General features: G+C 43.1%; 1 long non-coding RNA gene across 1 annotated transcript; it reads left to right on the top strand.

The window, feature by feature from the left end:
* The first annotated feature begins 3,545 nt into the window (after positions 1–3,545).
* LOC132638423 (uncharacterized) lies at positions 3,546–11,153 on the top strand. The gene is made up of 3 exons (XR_009581726.1): positions 3,546–3,681; positions 9,058–9,108; positions 11,087–11,153. It is a non-coding gene; the product is annotated as an uncharacterized LOC132638423 (long non-coding RNA).
* Positions 11,154–13,477: the final 2,324 nt, after the last annotated feature.

Raw genomic sequence — 13,477 nt, 5'->3', positions numbered from 1 at the left:
CAAATAGCATGTGAACTAATTTACACCATATGGTCTCCAAATGTCATATATATGTTATTATTACCTTCTTATAACACACCCTTCATTCTGAACTTGATTTTCAATTTTTTTTCAATTTTTCTTTTTTTTTTGTTCAGCGCGTTCGCGCCACGTGGGGGCGCGTTCGCGCTGTATTGGCCCTTCGCCTTCTGCGCGTTCGCGCCACTCCCTGACGCGTTCGCGTAGATCACTTTCCTGGCTTTCCCATCTAACTTGTAATGTCCATATCTCCTTACCCCGATGTCCGATTGAGGAGCCGCTTGTTCCACTGGAAACTAGACTTCCCGAACTTCACTTTAAACTTTTGTTTTACTTCAAAACCCTCAATATACTAGAACATATCATTTCTTCCCTTTAGCCCAAATTTTCGTATCAGACCTTGCCTAACTTTCTTTCAAAGCCTCGGAAGCTTACCCTCCTTAATCCTAGCGTAACTTTACTCTTCCATTGGCCCATACTAAGCTGTCTACAGTTTTGGTAACGCGAAATTTTTCCGGGGTGTAACAGTCCCGATAGTATTCCCAGACGAACTACCAGGTCTTCCTCCTGAGCGGGAGATAGAGTTTACTATAGATGTATTGCCAGATACTCAGCCCATATCTATTCCTCCTTATAGAATGGCACCTGCAGAGCTGAAGGAGTTAAAAGAGCAACTGAGGGACTTATTAGAAAAGGGCTTCATCAGGCCTAGCACATCACCTTGGGGAGCACCGGTATTATTTGTGAGAAAGAAAGATGGGTCGTTGCGGATGTGTGTTGATTATAGGCAGCTGAATAAAGTAACAATAAAGAATAGATATCCCTCCCCAGGACTGATGATCTATTTGACCAGTTGTAGGGTGCTAAGTATTTTTCGAAGACAAACTTACGGTCAGGCTATCATCAGGTACGGGTAAAGGAGGCAGATATTCCGAAAACTGCATTCAAGACCCGATACGGGCATTATGAGTTTAGAGTGATGTCTTTTGGGCTGACCAATGCTCCAGCAGTATTTATGGATTTAATGAACCGAGTGTTGAAGCCATTCTTAGATATGTTCGGGCTTGTATTTACCGATGATATTCTGGTCTATTCACGTTCAGACGTGGAGCATGCAGATCATTTGAGGATGGTACTTAGGGTGCTCCAACACCAGAAGTTGTATGCTAAGTTCTCTAATTGTGAATTCGGGTTGACTTCAGTAGCATTCTTGGGGCATATTAATGGAGCAGATGGTATTCGAGTAGATACATAGAAGATCGAGGCTGTAAAGACTTGTCCTAGACCTACGACACCTACTGAGGTACGCAGTTTTCTGGGGCTAGCAGGATATTACAGGAGATTCGTAGAAAAGTTTTCCACGATTTCAGCGCCTTTAACAAGGCTAACTCAGAAGGCAGCTAAGTTCCAGTGGACTGATGCTTGTGAGCAAAGTTTCCAGTTGCTGAAAGACAAGCTGACTACGGCTCCAGTCTTAACTCTTCCAGAGGGACCAGATGGCTATGTTATTTATTGTGATTCTTCAGGTGTTGGACTAGGTTGTGTATTGATGCAGCATGGCAGGGTTATAGGCTATGCTTCCCGACAGCTCAGAAAGCACGAAAGGAATTATCTTACTCATGATCTGGAGTTAGCATCGGTAATTCATGCCTTGAAGATATGGAGGCATTACTTATATGGTGTTCATGTTGATGTTCATACGGATCACAAGAGTCTCCAATATATCTTTAAGCAGAAAGAGCTGTATTTGCGGCAGAGGCGGTGGTTAGAGTTACTAAAGGATTATGATGTTGATATTCTATACCATCCAGGGAAAGCAAATGTTGTAGCAGATGCTCTTAGCCGTAAATCTATGGGTAGCTTGACGGACGTACAACCAGAAAGGAAGGATATGGTCTGTGAGATTTACCGACTAGCTAACCTTGGAGTCCGTTTGGCTGATTCGGGAGATGGTGGAGTTTCTGTTCGAGAAGTCGCTGAATCCTCTATCATAGAGGCGGTAAAAAGGCATCAGTATGAGGACCCTGTTCTGGCAGGGTATAGGGATACAACTCTTCAAAAGGAGAAGACCCCATTCGAGGCTACACCTGACGGAGTACTACAATATGGAGGCAGATTATGTGTACCTGAGTGTTATATCCCGTGTTTTCGCGTGTTCGGAAAATTTGGAATAATTGTGACTTGGAAAGAATAAGGCCACATTTTGATTTCATTTGACATATATGTTGTTGCTTATGAAAAGTGTTGACGCGGAGACATCGGGGAAGGCCAAGGGGTAAACTTGGAATTTCGGAAATTAGTTTCGGGAATTTCAAAACAAGATTTCTAACAATTTGGGCTCACAAAAAAAATTGAGAAAAATTGAGGCCCAAGACCACAAGGTGGCCGGCCATATGGCCAACTGGCCCAAGGCCCATGGAAATTTTAATTCAAGAAATAAATATAGATATGGCCCATGTATTAGTTCATTTTATCACTTAGAATGTTCAAGAAAGTAGGAAAGAAAATAGAGAGCAAAAAACACAAGGTGTTTCGGTCATGACCATGGAGAATTGAGACCTCCAATTTTGATCCCAAAAATTATTTTCTTGTTGAATTCCTACTAATTCAAGGTCCCTCTACAACTTGGTGTAGTTGTTTTGGAGGGTGGAGCATTTAATTCCTCAATTTGATCACATATTCAAGTGAAGAAGACTAGGGAAAAAGGTAAGAATTCATCCCTTTTATTTGTGGTATGAAGTCTTGTTTGTGTTGTAGTATGTGGGAATGAGTTGATTGTAAGGAAAAATTGAAGTTTTCAAAGTGGGTATGGAATATAGAGTTTGGCTGTGTGTGTGTGTCAATGTGTAAGTGAAGTGAGTTGAAATTTATGTTGTATTCTAGTTGAGTGTAGGATGGAATTTATATTGGAAAGGAAAGTTGAATGAATGGGATGGAAATTGGAAAAATGGAATATGGCCGTGTGGTATAGGCATTGAAATGGGAATGGATTAATTTTGTTTAACATGTTAGTTGTGTTGTGGTGATGCTTGCAATGTAAATGAAGATAATATGATATAAGTTTGCATTGAAATGGAATGTAGAAGCTTATGTCCTTTAGGTGTGATTTTACGACATTATGAAAATGAAGTTGTTAGGGTGCAAATTATGATGATTATTAATGAACTTGGAAGGTGGGAACATGTTATGAATATGTATGTCAAAGGTTAGAAGTTTTGAATTAGTTATGACTTTGGTGTAAAGTTGTATATTTTGTATATCGTATGAATATTTTGTGGAAACGATATGAAATGCTTCCAAACTATATGGTGATGATCTTGATTAATTATGAATATGAAAATATTGAGATTAGTATGGAAGTGTGAAGTCGGAATGAACGTTATTGCATTATGTCGGAAAGTAGAACTAGTTGCCTTATATTGTGCTATATTGTGATTGTTGTTGTTGGTGGTGTTGTTATTGGGTTGTTGTTGCTGCTATTTGAGCCGAGATGATTCTCGGGGGTGCTATATTTATAGGGGAGGTGCTGCCGAAATTTCGGTGGACAACTATGACTTTAAGTTGAATCCTTAAAATCCATAACTTACAATTGGTAAATGTGACCATTTGTAGATTCTGGGTGAAACGGGAATCGAGTTTAAGCGAGCATAAGACGCGCGTAAGGTATGTAAAGCTAACCCATTCCTTCTTTTGGCATGTCCTAAGTATACTAGGTCGATACTTGTGCCTCGGGGACAATTCCGTTCATGGAAATTCGGATTTGAATTTGAGTACTATTCATTCAATCTAATTTAATTATAAAATCTCACATTTTATTGGAAAATGATCAAACGTCCGAAACTTTTGGTAAATGTAGTAGAATCGCTCCGAAACTTCCAATGATGATTCCATAGATCCTAATACTCGCGATTCAGGCCCGCCACCTCGACTTGACTCGAGGTGGGCCCACTAAGCCCGAGATTCTTTTGTTTGCTCTATTAGGCTCATTTTTGTATAGTGTCGGAAAAAGACTATTGTTTATGACTTTGGCTATCATAGAGTAATGTTTTGACTGTCCTTGACATTCTAAATTACATTTTGAACTATAGATATAATTCTGGAAGTAGTTTTGTGAAATAAACCCTATATTGACCAAATGTTCAACTAGTTTGACTAACTGGCCGACATATTATTATACCAGGCTTTATAGCTATTTCGATTTATAAATTGCATTAGCCGCTCATGAATCCGCTCGTGCCCACTATTATGATATCGTTCACTGGTCCCCGGGCCGGTTATTGATCGTGCGCACTATGACAACTCGGTCGTATGCCCTTTTGTTGACATGAGTATCCTGGCATAGGTGTTCCGATATAAGTACTCTGCTAGAAGCATTCTGATATAAGTACTCTGCTAGAAGCATTCTGATATAAGTATTCGGATATGAATATTCTGTTCGAGTAATCCGTTACGAATATTCGGATAGTACGTTCAATTATTCCAACAGTTTTTATAAATTGCTTTGACACGTAAAAATGATTCCAGATGTTTTGGGTTGATATAATCCATCGTGCCATCCAAAAGGCTATGTATGTACACTATGACTACTGTCCGTTTCCTTGAACTGACCCGTCGATTGGAATCTGTTTTGAAATGTTCGTAACGATTTTGTGGTAAAAGTGTCCGTAAGTTTCACATATCAATTCTGATCGTTCCGGAATATGTTTATAATCCTCAAATGTTAATAAGTATTCGTATCTATCGAGTCTGAAAATATGTGTGCATCTGGTTTCTCACTACTCTGCTCGTGCAAGCCTTAGCATGCCTATTCACTGAGCCGGGCCCGGATATGTTATCGTGCGCTGTTCCCCTAAGTTGTCTACTGCGTTCTGAAACAAAACTGTGAGGGGTGGTCTGGGCTGAGCTCGATCCCCAAAGCGGACAGTATTTGCACCGCATAGTGTGATACCAGGCAGACGCGTTGGGAGTGGACTGGGCAGAGCTCGAGCTCCCGAGACTGATCCGTGACCAGTGTACTGGGCAGAGCTCGAGCGGGAAAAACGGGCAGTTTCTGCATGGGATGACCACTGTACTGGGCCGAGCTCGAGGTGGCATACCCCTTGTAGGCGCGTGTTCTGATATGATATACTCCGGCTATACGCCGCCTGATATGATACGTTTATGTATGGTGTGACCACTGTACTGGGCTGAGCTCGAGGTGGCACACTTCTTGTAGACATCATATGATTCGCAGGTTACAGCGTCTGATCCGGTACGCCACGGTGTCCTGATATGGCATATGACTATAACGTGCATTAAGTGTGATCTGCGTCTGAGAAGTAAGTTCTGATACTCTGTACGTCCTATATTCCAACCGGTATACTATATCGTCTGAGTATTCTGTATGTTGTACACTCCGTCTGACACGTGAGCTAGGTAGGCATAAGTTGCGTCTGGAAACCCTTTATGTTTGGTAACCCTTCTGCTAGGTTATATCGGTTCGCATGATTCGTGATGATCTGTATGATCTGGGTCTGGGAAGTGAGTGATTTTGATATTCTGGACCATGTACTTATTCTTTTACCGCTTGTTTCGACTATAGTTCTGATTTCTATATTCCATGCTTTGCATACTCAGTACATATTCTGTACTGACCCCCTTTCTTCGGGGGCTGCGTTTCATGCCCGCAGGTACAGACGCTCACTGTGGTGATCCGCCAGCCTAGGGTACACAGTCTGCTGTTGGGAGTGCTCCTTTGATCCGGAGCCCATACTTTTGGTACAGAACTCTTTGTTGTATATGGTTTCGTGGTTATAGTTATTTCTGGGTACGGCGGGGTCCTGTCCCGTCATATGGTTCTGTTGTCTGTATTAGAGGCCTGTAGACATGTATGTGGGTCATGGGTCGTGTTCGGTCAGTGATGTTTGCTTGGTTTGTGCCCGGTTTGCCCTACGCTACGTTAATATGATCAACCTATGTTTTATAATATAAATAATGGTTTAAATGACATGTTTATAATTTGGGACGCACGAGATTCATAGTATGTTGGCACAAGCGAGATTTGGTTGGTAAGTATATACGAGTGTCCACGTCGGACACTAGTCGCGGCCTACGGGGTTGGGTCGTGACAAAAGTGGTATCAGAGCAGTTTGTCCTCGGAATGTCTACAGGCCGTGTCTAGTAGAGTCTTGTTTATCGGTGTGTTGTGCACCACATCTATAAACAGGAGGCTACAGGACATTTAGGATGTTACCCTTCTTTGGATCTTAGATCGTGCGATAGAGCTGTGCTATTAGGATGACTCTTTTCTGACTAGTTGCTATGTTTTTCAGTGATGCCTCCGAAGAAGGCAACGGCTGCCCAGAAGGGCAAAGGCAAGGCGGTGGTGGGAGAGACCAGTCAGATGCCGAGAGTTACGCGGGCTCGTACTCAGACTATGCCCGACATTGTACTTCAGTCAGAGGGTTCAGCTACACCACCACCGGCGGAGCCCGGAGCAGGTCCATCATTAGCTCCGGAGGCTCCAGCGTATGAGCCTCCAGCTCCCCAGTCTGGGGCAGAGGATAGGACGTTGAGGGAGGCCGTACAGTTACTGACGACACTGGTGGCAGGACAGGTTCGCGGACGCAGGCTGAGGGGGGATGATGACAGGCATGATAGCCTGAGGGTCCGTGATTTTCTCACATGTAATCCCCCAGAGTTTTTCGGGTCTAAGCCCGATGAGGACCCCCATGATTTCATCCGAGGGATGCAGCGCTCGTTGAGACTGGTTCGACCTTCTGAGACCGAGTCTGTTGAGTTGGCCTCACACAGATTACGAGACGTCGCTATTAATTGGTATGAGTCTTGGGAGTTATCCAGGGGTGAGGGTGCTCCCCCAGCTACGTGGGATGAGTTTGTGGCTGCTTTTCTCCGTCACTTTTTACCCCCGGAGCTACGGCGGGCGCGGGTTGATAGGTTTTTGCAGTTGCGGCAGGGGGGTCGGAGTGTTCGTGAGTATAATTTGGAGTTTGATTCTCTGGCTAGGTATGCACCCGCTATAGTAGCTGATATGGCTGACCGGATGCACCGGTACGTGATAGGGTTGGACCCCTACTTGGTTGACAGCTGCATGGCGATGGCATCGCAGACTGATATGGACATCGCCCGATTACAGGCTTATGCTCTAGGGATGGAGGACCGGCACAGAGAGGATCAGTCGGGTAGAGGTTGTGACAGGAGACAGCCCAAGAGGGCTAGATTGGCTGGGCATTCTAGGAAACTCTTAGACAGACAGTCTCAGCAGTCAGTGTTACGATATATGAAACCTTTGACTGAACGAAACCTAAAGGACAAAGCGAAAGACACGATATAACTGTTATAAGTAGACTAATGTCGGTTTCACCACTAGTTAAAGCCGGAAAGTCTTAGTGTAATGATATTCGAGAATAGAACTAAGGCGAGTGTGTAAAAGGGGATAGTAACTGTGACGTTTGGCAGAATTTTGAAGGAAATAAGGAGAACTCCCCCGAAATGCTTGTAAAACCCTATAAGGCTAATTTAACATTCGAGGACGAATGTTTTAAAGGGGGGGAGGATGTTATATCCCGTGTTTTCGCGTGTTCGGAAAATTTGGAATAATTGTGACTTGGAAAGAATAAGGCCACATTTTGATTTCATTTGACATATATGTTGTTGCTTATGAAAAGTGTTGACGCGGAGACATCGGGGAAGGCCAAGGGGCAAACTTGGAATTTCGGAAATTAGTTTCGGGAATTTCAAAACAAGATTTCTAACAATTTGGGCTCACAAAAAAAATTGAGAAAAATTGAGGCCCAAGACCACAAGGTGGCCGGCCATATGGCCAACTGGCCCAAGGCCCATGGAAATTTTAATTCAAGAAATAAATATAGATATGGCCCATGTATTAGTTCATTTTATCACTTAGAATGTTCAAGAAAGTAGGAAAGAAAATAGAGAGCAAAAAACACAAGGTGTTTCGGCCATGACCATGGAAAATTGAGACCTCCAATTTTGATCCCAAAAATTATTTTCTTGTTGAATTCCTACTAATTCAAGGTCCCTCTACAACTTGGTGTAGTTGTTTCGGAGGGTGGAGCATTTAATTCCTCAATTTGATCACATATTCAAGTGAAGAAGACTAGGGAAAAAGGTAAGAATTCATCCCTTTTATTTGTGGTATGAAGTCTTGTTTGTGTTGTAGTATGTGGGAATGAGTTGATTGTATGGAAAAATTGAAGTTTTCAAAGTGGGTATGGAATATAGAGTTTGGCCGTGTGTGTGTGTGTCAATGTGTAAGTGAAGTGAGTTGAAATTTATGTTGTATTCTAGTTGTGTGTAGGATGGAATTTATATTGGAAAGGAAAGTTGAATGAATGGGATGGAAATTGGAAAAATGGAATATGGTCGTGTGGTATAGGCATTGAAATGGGAATGGATTAATTTTGTTTAACATGTTAGTTGTGTTGTGGTGATGCTTGCAATGTAAATGAAGATAATATGATATAAGTTTGCATTGAAATGGAATGTAGAAGCTTATGTCCTTTAGGTGTGATTTTACGACATTATGAAAATGAAGTTGTTAGGGTGCAAATTATGATGATTATTAATGAACTTGGAAGGTGGGAGCATGTTATGAATATGTATGTCAAAGGTTAGAAGTTTTGAATGAGTTATGACTTTGGTGTAAAGTTGTATATTTTGTATATCGTATGAATATTTTGTGGAAACGATATGAAATGCTTCCAAACTATATGGTGATGATCTTGATTAATTATGAATATGAAAATATTGAGATTAGTATGGAAGTGTGAAGTCGGAATGAACGTTATTGCATTATGTCGGAAAGTAGAACTAGTTGCCTTATGTTGTGCTATATTGTGATTGTTGTTGTTGGTGGTGTTGTTATTGGGTTGTTGTTGCTGCTATTTGAGCCGAGATGATTCTCGGGGGTGCTATATTTATAGGGGAGGTGCTGCCGAAATTTCGGTGGACAACTATGACTTTAAGTTGAATCCTTAAAATCCATAACTTACAATTGGTAAATGTGACCATTTGTAGATTCTGGGTGAAACGGGAATCGAGTTTAAGCGAGCATAAGACGCGCGTAAGGTATGTAAAGCTAACTCATTCCTTCTTTTGGCATGTCCTAAGTATACTAGGTCGATACTTGTGCCTCGGGGACAATTCCGTTCATGGAAATTCGGATTTGAATTTGAGTACTATTCATTCAATCTAATTGAATTATAAAATATCACATTTTATTGGAAAATGATCAAACGTCCGAAACTTTTGGTAAATGTAGTAGAATCGCTCTGAAACTTCCAATGATGATTCCATAGATCCTAATACTCGCGATTCAGGCCCGCCACCTCGACTTGACTCGAGGTGGGCCCACTAAGCCCGAGATTCTTTTGTTTGCTCTATTAGGCTCATTTTTGTATAGTGTCGGAAAAAGACTATTGTTTATGACTTTGGCTATCATAGAGTAATGTTTTGACTGTCCTTGACATTCTAAATTACATTTTGAACTATAGATATAATTCTGGAAGTAGTTTTGTGAAATAAACCCTATATTGACCAAATGTTCAATTAGTTTGACTAACTGGCCGACATATTATTATACCAGGCTTTATAGCTATTTCGATTTATAAATTGCATTAGCCGCTCATGAATCCGCTCGTGCCCACTATTATGATATCGTTCACTGGTCCCCGGGCCGGTTATTGATCGTGCGCACTATGACAACTCGGTCGTATGCCCTTTTGTTGACATGAGTATCCTGGCATAGGTGTTCCGATATAAGTACTCTGCTAGAAGCATTCTGATATAAGTATTCGGATATGAATATTCTGTTCGAGTAATCCGTTACGAATATTCGGATAGTACGTTCAATTATTCCAACAGTTTTTATAAATTGCTTTGACACGTAAAAATGATTCCAGATGTTTTGGGTTGATATAATCCATCGTGCCATCCAAAAGGCTATGTATGTACACTATGACTACTGTCCGTTTCCTTGAACTGACCCGTCGATTGGAATCTGTTTTGAAATGTTCGTAACGATTCTGTGGTAAAAGTGTCCGTAAGTTTCACATATCAATTCTGATCGTTCCGGAATATGTTTATAATCCTCAAATGTTAATAAGTATTCGTATCTATCGAGTCTGAAAATATGTGTGCATCTGGTTTCTCACTACTCTGCTCGTGCAAGCCTTCGCATGCCTATTCACTGAGCCGGGCCCGGATATGTTATCGTGCGTTGTTCCCCTAAGTTGTCTACTGCGTTCTGAAACAAAACTGTGAGGGGTGGTCTGGGCTGAGCTCGATCCCCAAAGCGGACAGTATTTGTGCCGCATAGTCTGATACCAGGCAGACGCGTTGGGAGTGGACTGGGCAGAGCTCGAGCTCCCGAGACTGATCCGTGACCCTTGTACTGGGCAGAGCTCGAGCGGGAAAAACGGGCAGTTTCTGCATGGGATGACCACTGTACTGGGCCGAGCTCGAGGTGGCATACCCCTTGTAGGCGCGTGTTCTGATATGATATACTCCGGCTATACGCCGCCTGATATGATACGTTTATGTATGGTGTGACCACTGTACTGGGCTGAGCTCGAGGTGGCACACTCCTTGTAGACATCATATGATTCGCAGGTTACAGCGTCTGATCCGGTACGCCACGGTGTCCTGATATGGCATATGACTATAACGTGCATTAAGTGTGATCTGCGTCTGAAAAGTAAGTTCTGATACTCTGTACGTCCTATATTCCAACCGGTATACTATATCGTCTGAGTATTCTGTATGTTGTACACTCCGTCTGACACGTGAGCTGGGTAGGCATAAGTTGCGTCTGGAAACCCTGTATGTTTGGTAACCCTTCTGCTAGGTTATATTGGTTCGCATGATTCGTGATGATCTGTATGATCTGGGTCTGGGAAGTGAGTGATTTTGATATTCTGGACCATGTACTTATTCTTTTACCGCTTGTTTCGACTATAGTTCTGATTTCTATATTCCATGCTTTACATACTCAGTACATATTCTGTACTGACCCCCTTTCTTCGGGGGCTGCGTTTCATGCCCGCAGGTACAGACGCTCACTGTGGTGATCCGCCAGCCTAGGGTACACAGTCTGCTGTTGGGAGTGCTCCTTTGATCCGGAGCCCATACTTTTGGTACAGAACTCTTTGTTGTATATGGTTTCGTGGTTATAGTTATTTTTGGGTACGGCGGGGCCCTGTCCCGTCATATGGTTCTGTTGTCTGTATTAGAGGCCTGTAGACATGTATGTGGGTCATGGGTCGTGTTCGGTCTGTGATGTTTGCTTGGTTTGTGCCCGGTTTGCCCTACGCTACGTTAATATGATCAACCTATGTTTTATAATATAAATAATGGTTTAAATGACATGTTTATAATTTGGGACGCACGAGATTCATAGTATGTTGGCACAAGCGAGATTTGGTTGGTAAGTATATACGAGTGTCCACGTCGGACACTAGTCGCGGCCTACGGGGTTGGGTCGTGACACTGAGGTTGCAGGGCTACGAAAACAGGTTATGGAAAAGGCACACTATGCCAGTTATTCTGTTCATCCAGGGTGAACGAAGATGTATCATGACCTCAGATGTTTATATTGGTGGGATTGTACTTCATGCTTTATATACTCAGTACATATCTCGTACTGACCCCCTTTCTTTGGGAGGCTGCGTTTCATGCCCGCAGGTACAGATACTCAATTTGGTGATCCTCCAGCTTAGGACTTCTGCTCAGCTGTTTGGAGAGCTCCATTGTTCCGGAGCCTAGACTATTTTGGTACAGGTCTTTTGATATTGACTTATGTATATGTCCGGGGGTACGGCGGGGCCCTGTCCGATCATATTTCACTTTTATACTCTTAGAGGTCTGTAGACATGTGTGGGTTGTATATAGGTTTTGGTCAGCTGTGTCTATATGGTTTGCTTTTGATATTCCCGTGTATAGTGGCAGCCTCGTCGGCTTGCGTATTGTGTTATGTTGTGGTTAGCCGTGACTCCTCAGGAGACTGGTTTATGATATGTGGTGTTGTGAATCCTTCGTTGTTTTTACAATTTTTCATATTGTCCTTAGTTTTAGTTTGACCATATTTAACAGGTCTGTATACGAGTTTCCAGTTCAGGCACTATTCTTGGCCCGTGGGTTGGGTCGTGACAAAGGTGGTATCAGAGCAGTTCATCCTCGGAGTGTCTACAGACCTTGTCTAGTAGAGTCTTGTTTATCGGTGTGTTGTGCACCACATCTATAAACAGGAAGCTACAGGACATTTAGGATGTTTCTTTTCCTTCTTACTCTAGATCGTGCGATAGAGCTATATTATCAGGATAACCCCACCCTAACAAATTATTGTGATTACAACTATGCCTCCAAAGAAAGCGACAGCTGCCCAGAAGGGCAAATCGGTAGCAGGAGATACTAGCCAGACTGGGAGAGTTACTAGGGCCCGTGCCCAGTTTATGCCCGAGATTGTACTTTAGTCGGCGAGTTCTTCTACACCGCCACCTCCAGAGGAACTTAGAGTAGCAGCAGCTCCAGATCAGGGGACAGCCCCACCGCCAGCTCACGAGACCCCAGTACCTTAGCCTCCAGCTCCTCAGCCAGGGGCAGAGGATAGGGCCATGAGAGATGCAGTTCAGCTACTGACCAGATTAGTAGCACGGCAGGCTCGCAGGCATGGACTAGGAGTTGACCATGCGGATATATCTGATAGTTTGAGGGCTCGTGATTTCTTAAGTTGTAATCCTCCAGAGTTTTTCAGGTCAAAGCCCGAGGATGATCCGTAGGAGTTTATTCGGCAGATGCAGCGTACATTGAGGATAATGAAGGCTTCTGAGACTGAGTCTGTTGAGTTGGCTTCGTATCGGTTGCGTGATGTAGCTGTTAATTGGTATGAGTCGTGGGAGTTATCTAGGGGTGAGGGTGCTCTTCCAGCAGTATGGGATGAGTTTGTGGAGGCTTTACTTGGACATTTCCTGCCTCCAGAGATGAGGCGAGCTAGAGTTGATAGATTCTTACATTTGAGGTAGGGTGGCAGGAGCGTTCGAGAGTACAGTCTTGAGTTTGATTTGTTGGCTAGATATACGCCTACTATTGTAGCTGATATGGCGGATAGAGTGCATCGTTATGTGATGGGGCTGGATCGTTATTTGATTGATGGCTGTATGGCAGGGGCTCTTCAGCCAGGTATGGATATTGCTCGGGTACAGGTATATGCACAGGGGGTAGATGATCGACACATAGGACATCAGCCAGATAGAGATTACGACAGAGGCCAGCATAAGAGGGCTAGATCGGCTGGTTATCCTGGTGAGTTTCGAGGCAGGTAGCCTCAGCAGTATATTAGATATTCTTCCAGCCAGCACTAAATGTACCCCCACAGTTCACAGGTAGGATATTTGACCGCACAGGGTATTCAGGAGCCGATCAGAGCTCCAAAGCTTCGGGT

The sequence above is a fragment of the Lycium barbarum genome, chromosome 4 (genome assembly GCF_019175385.1).
Source record: "Lycium barbarum isolate Lr01 chromosome 4, ASM1917538v2, whole genome shotgun sequence".
Taxonomy (NCBI): domain Eukaryota; kingdom Viridiplantae; phylum Streptophyta; class Magnoliopsida; order Solanales; family Solanaceae; genus Lycium; species Lycium barbarum.
Note: the sequence above shows the minus strand (reverse complement) of the source record. Positions and strands in the feature narration are given on the sequence as shown.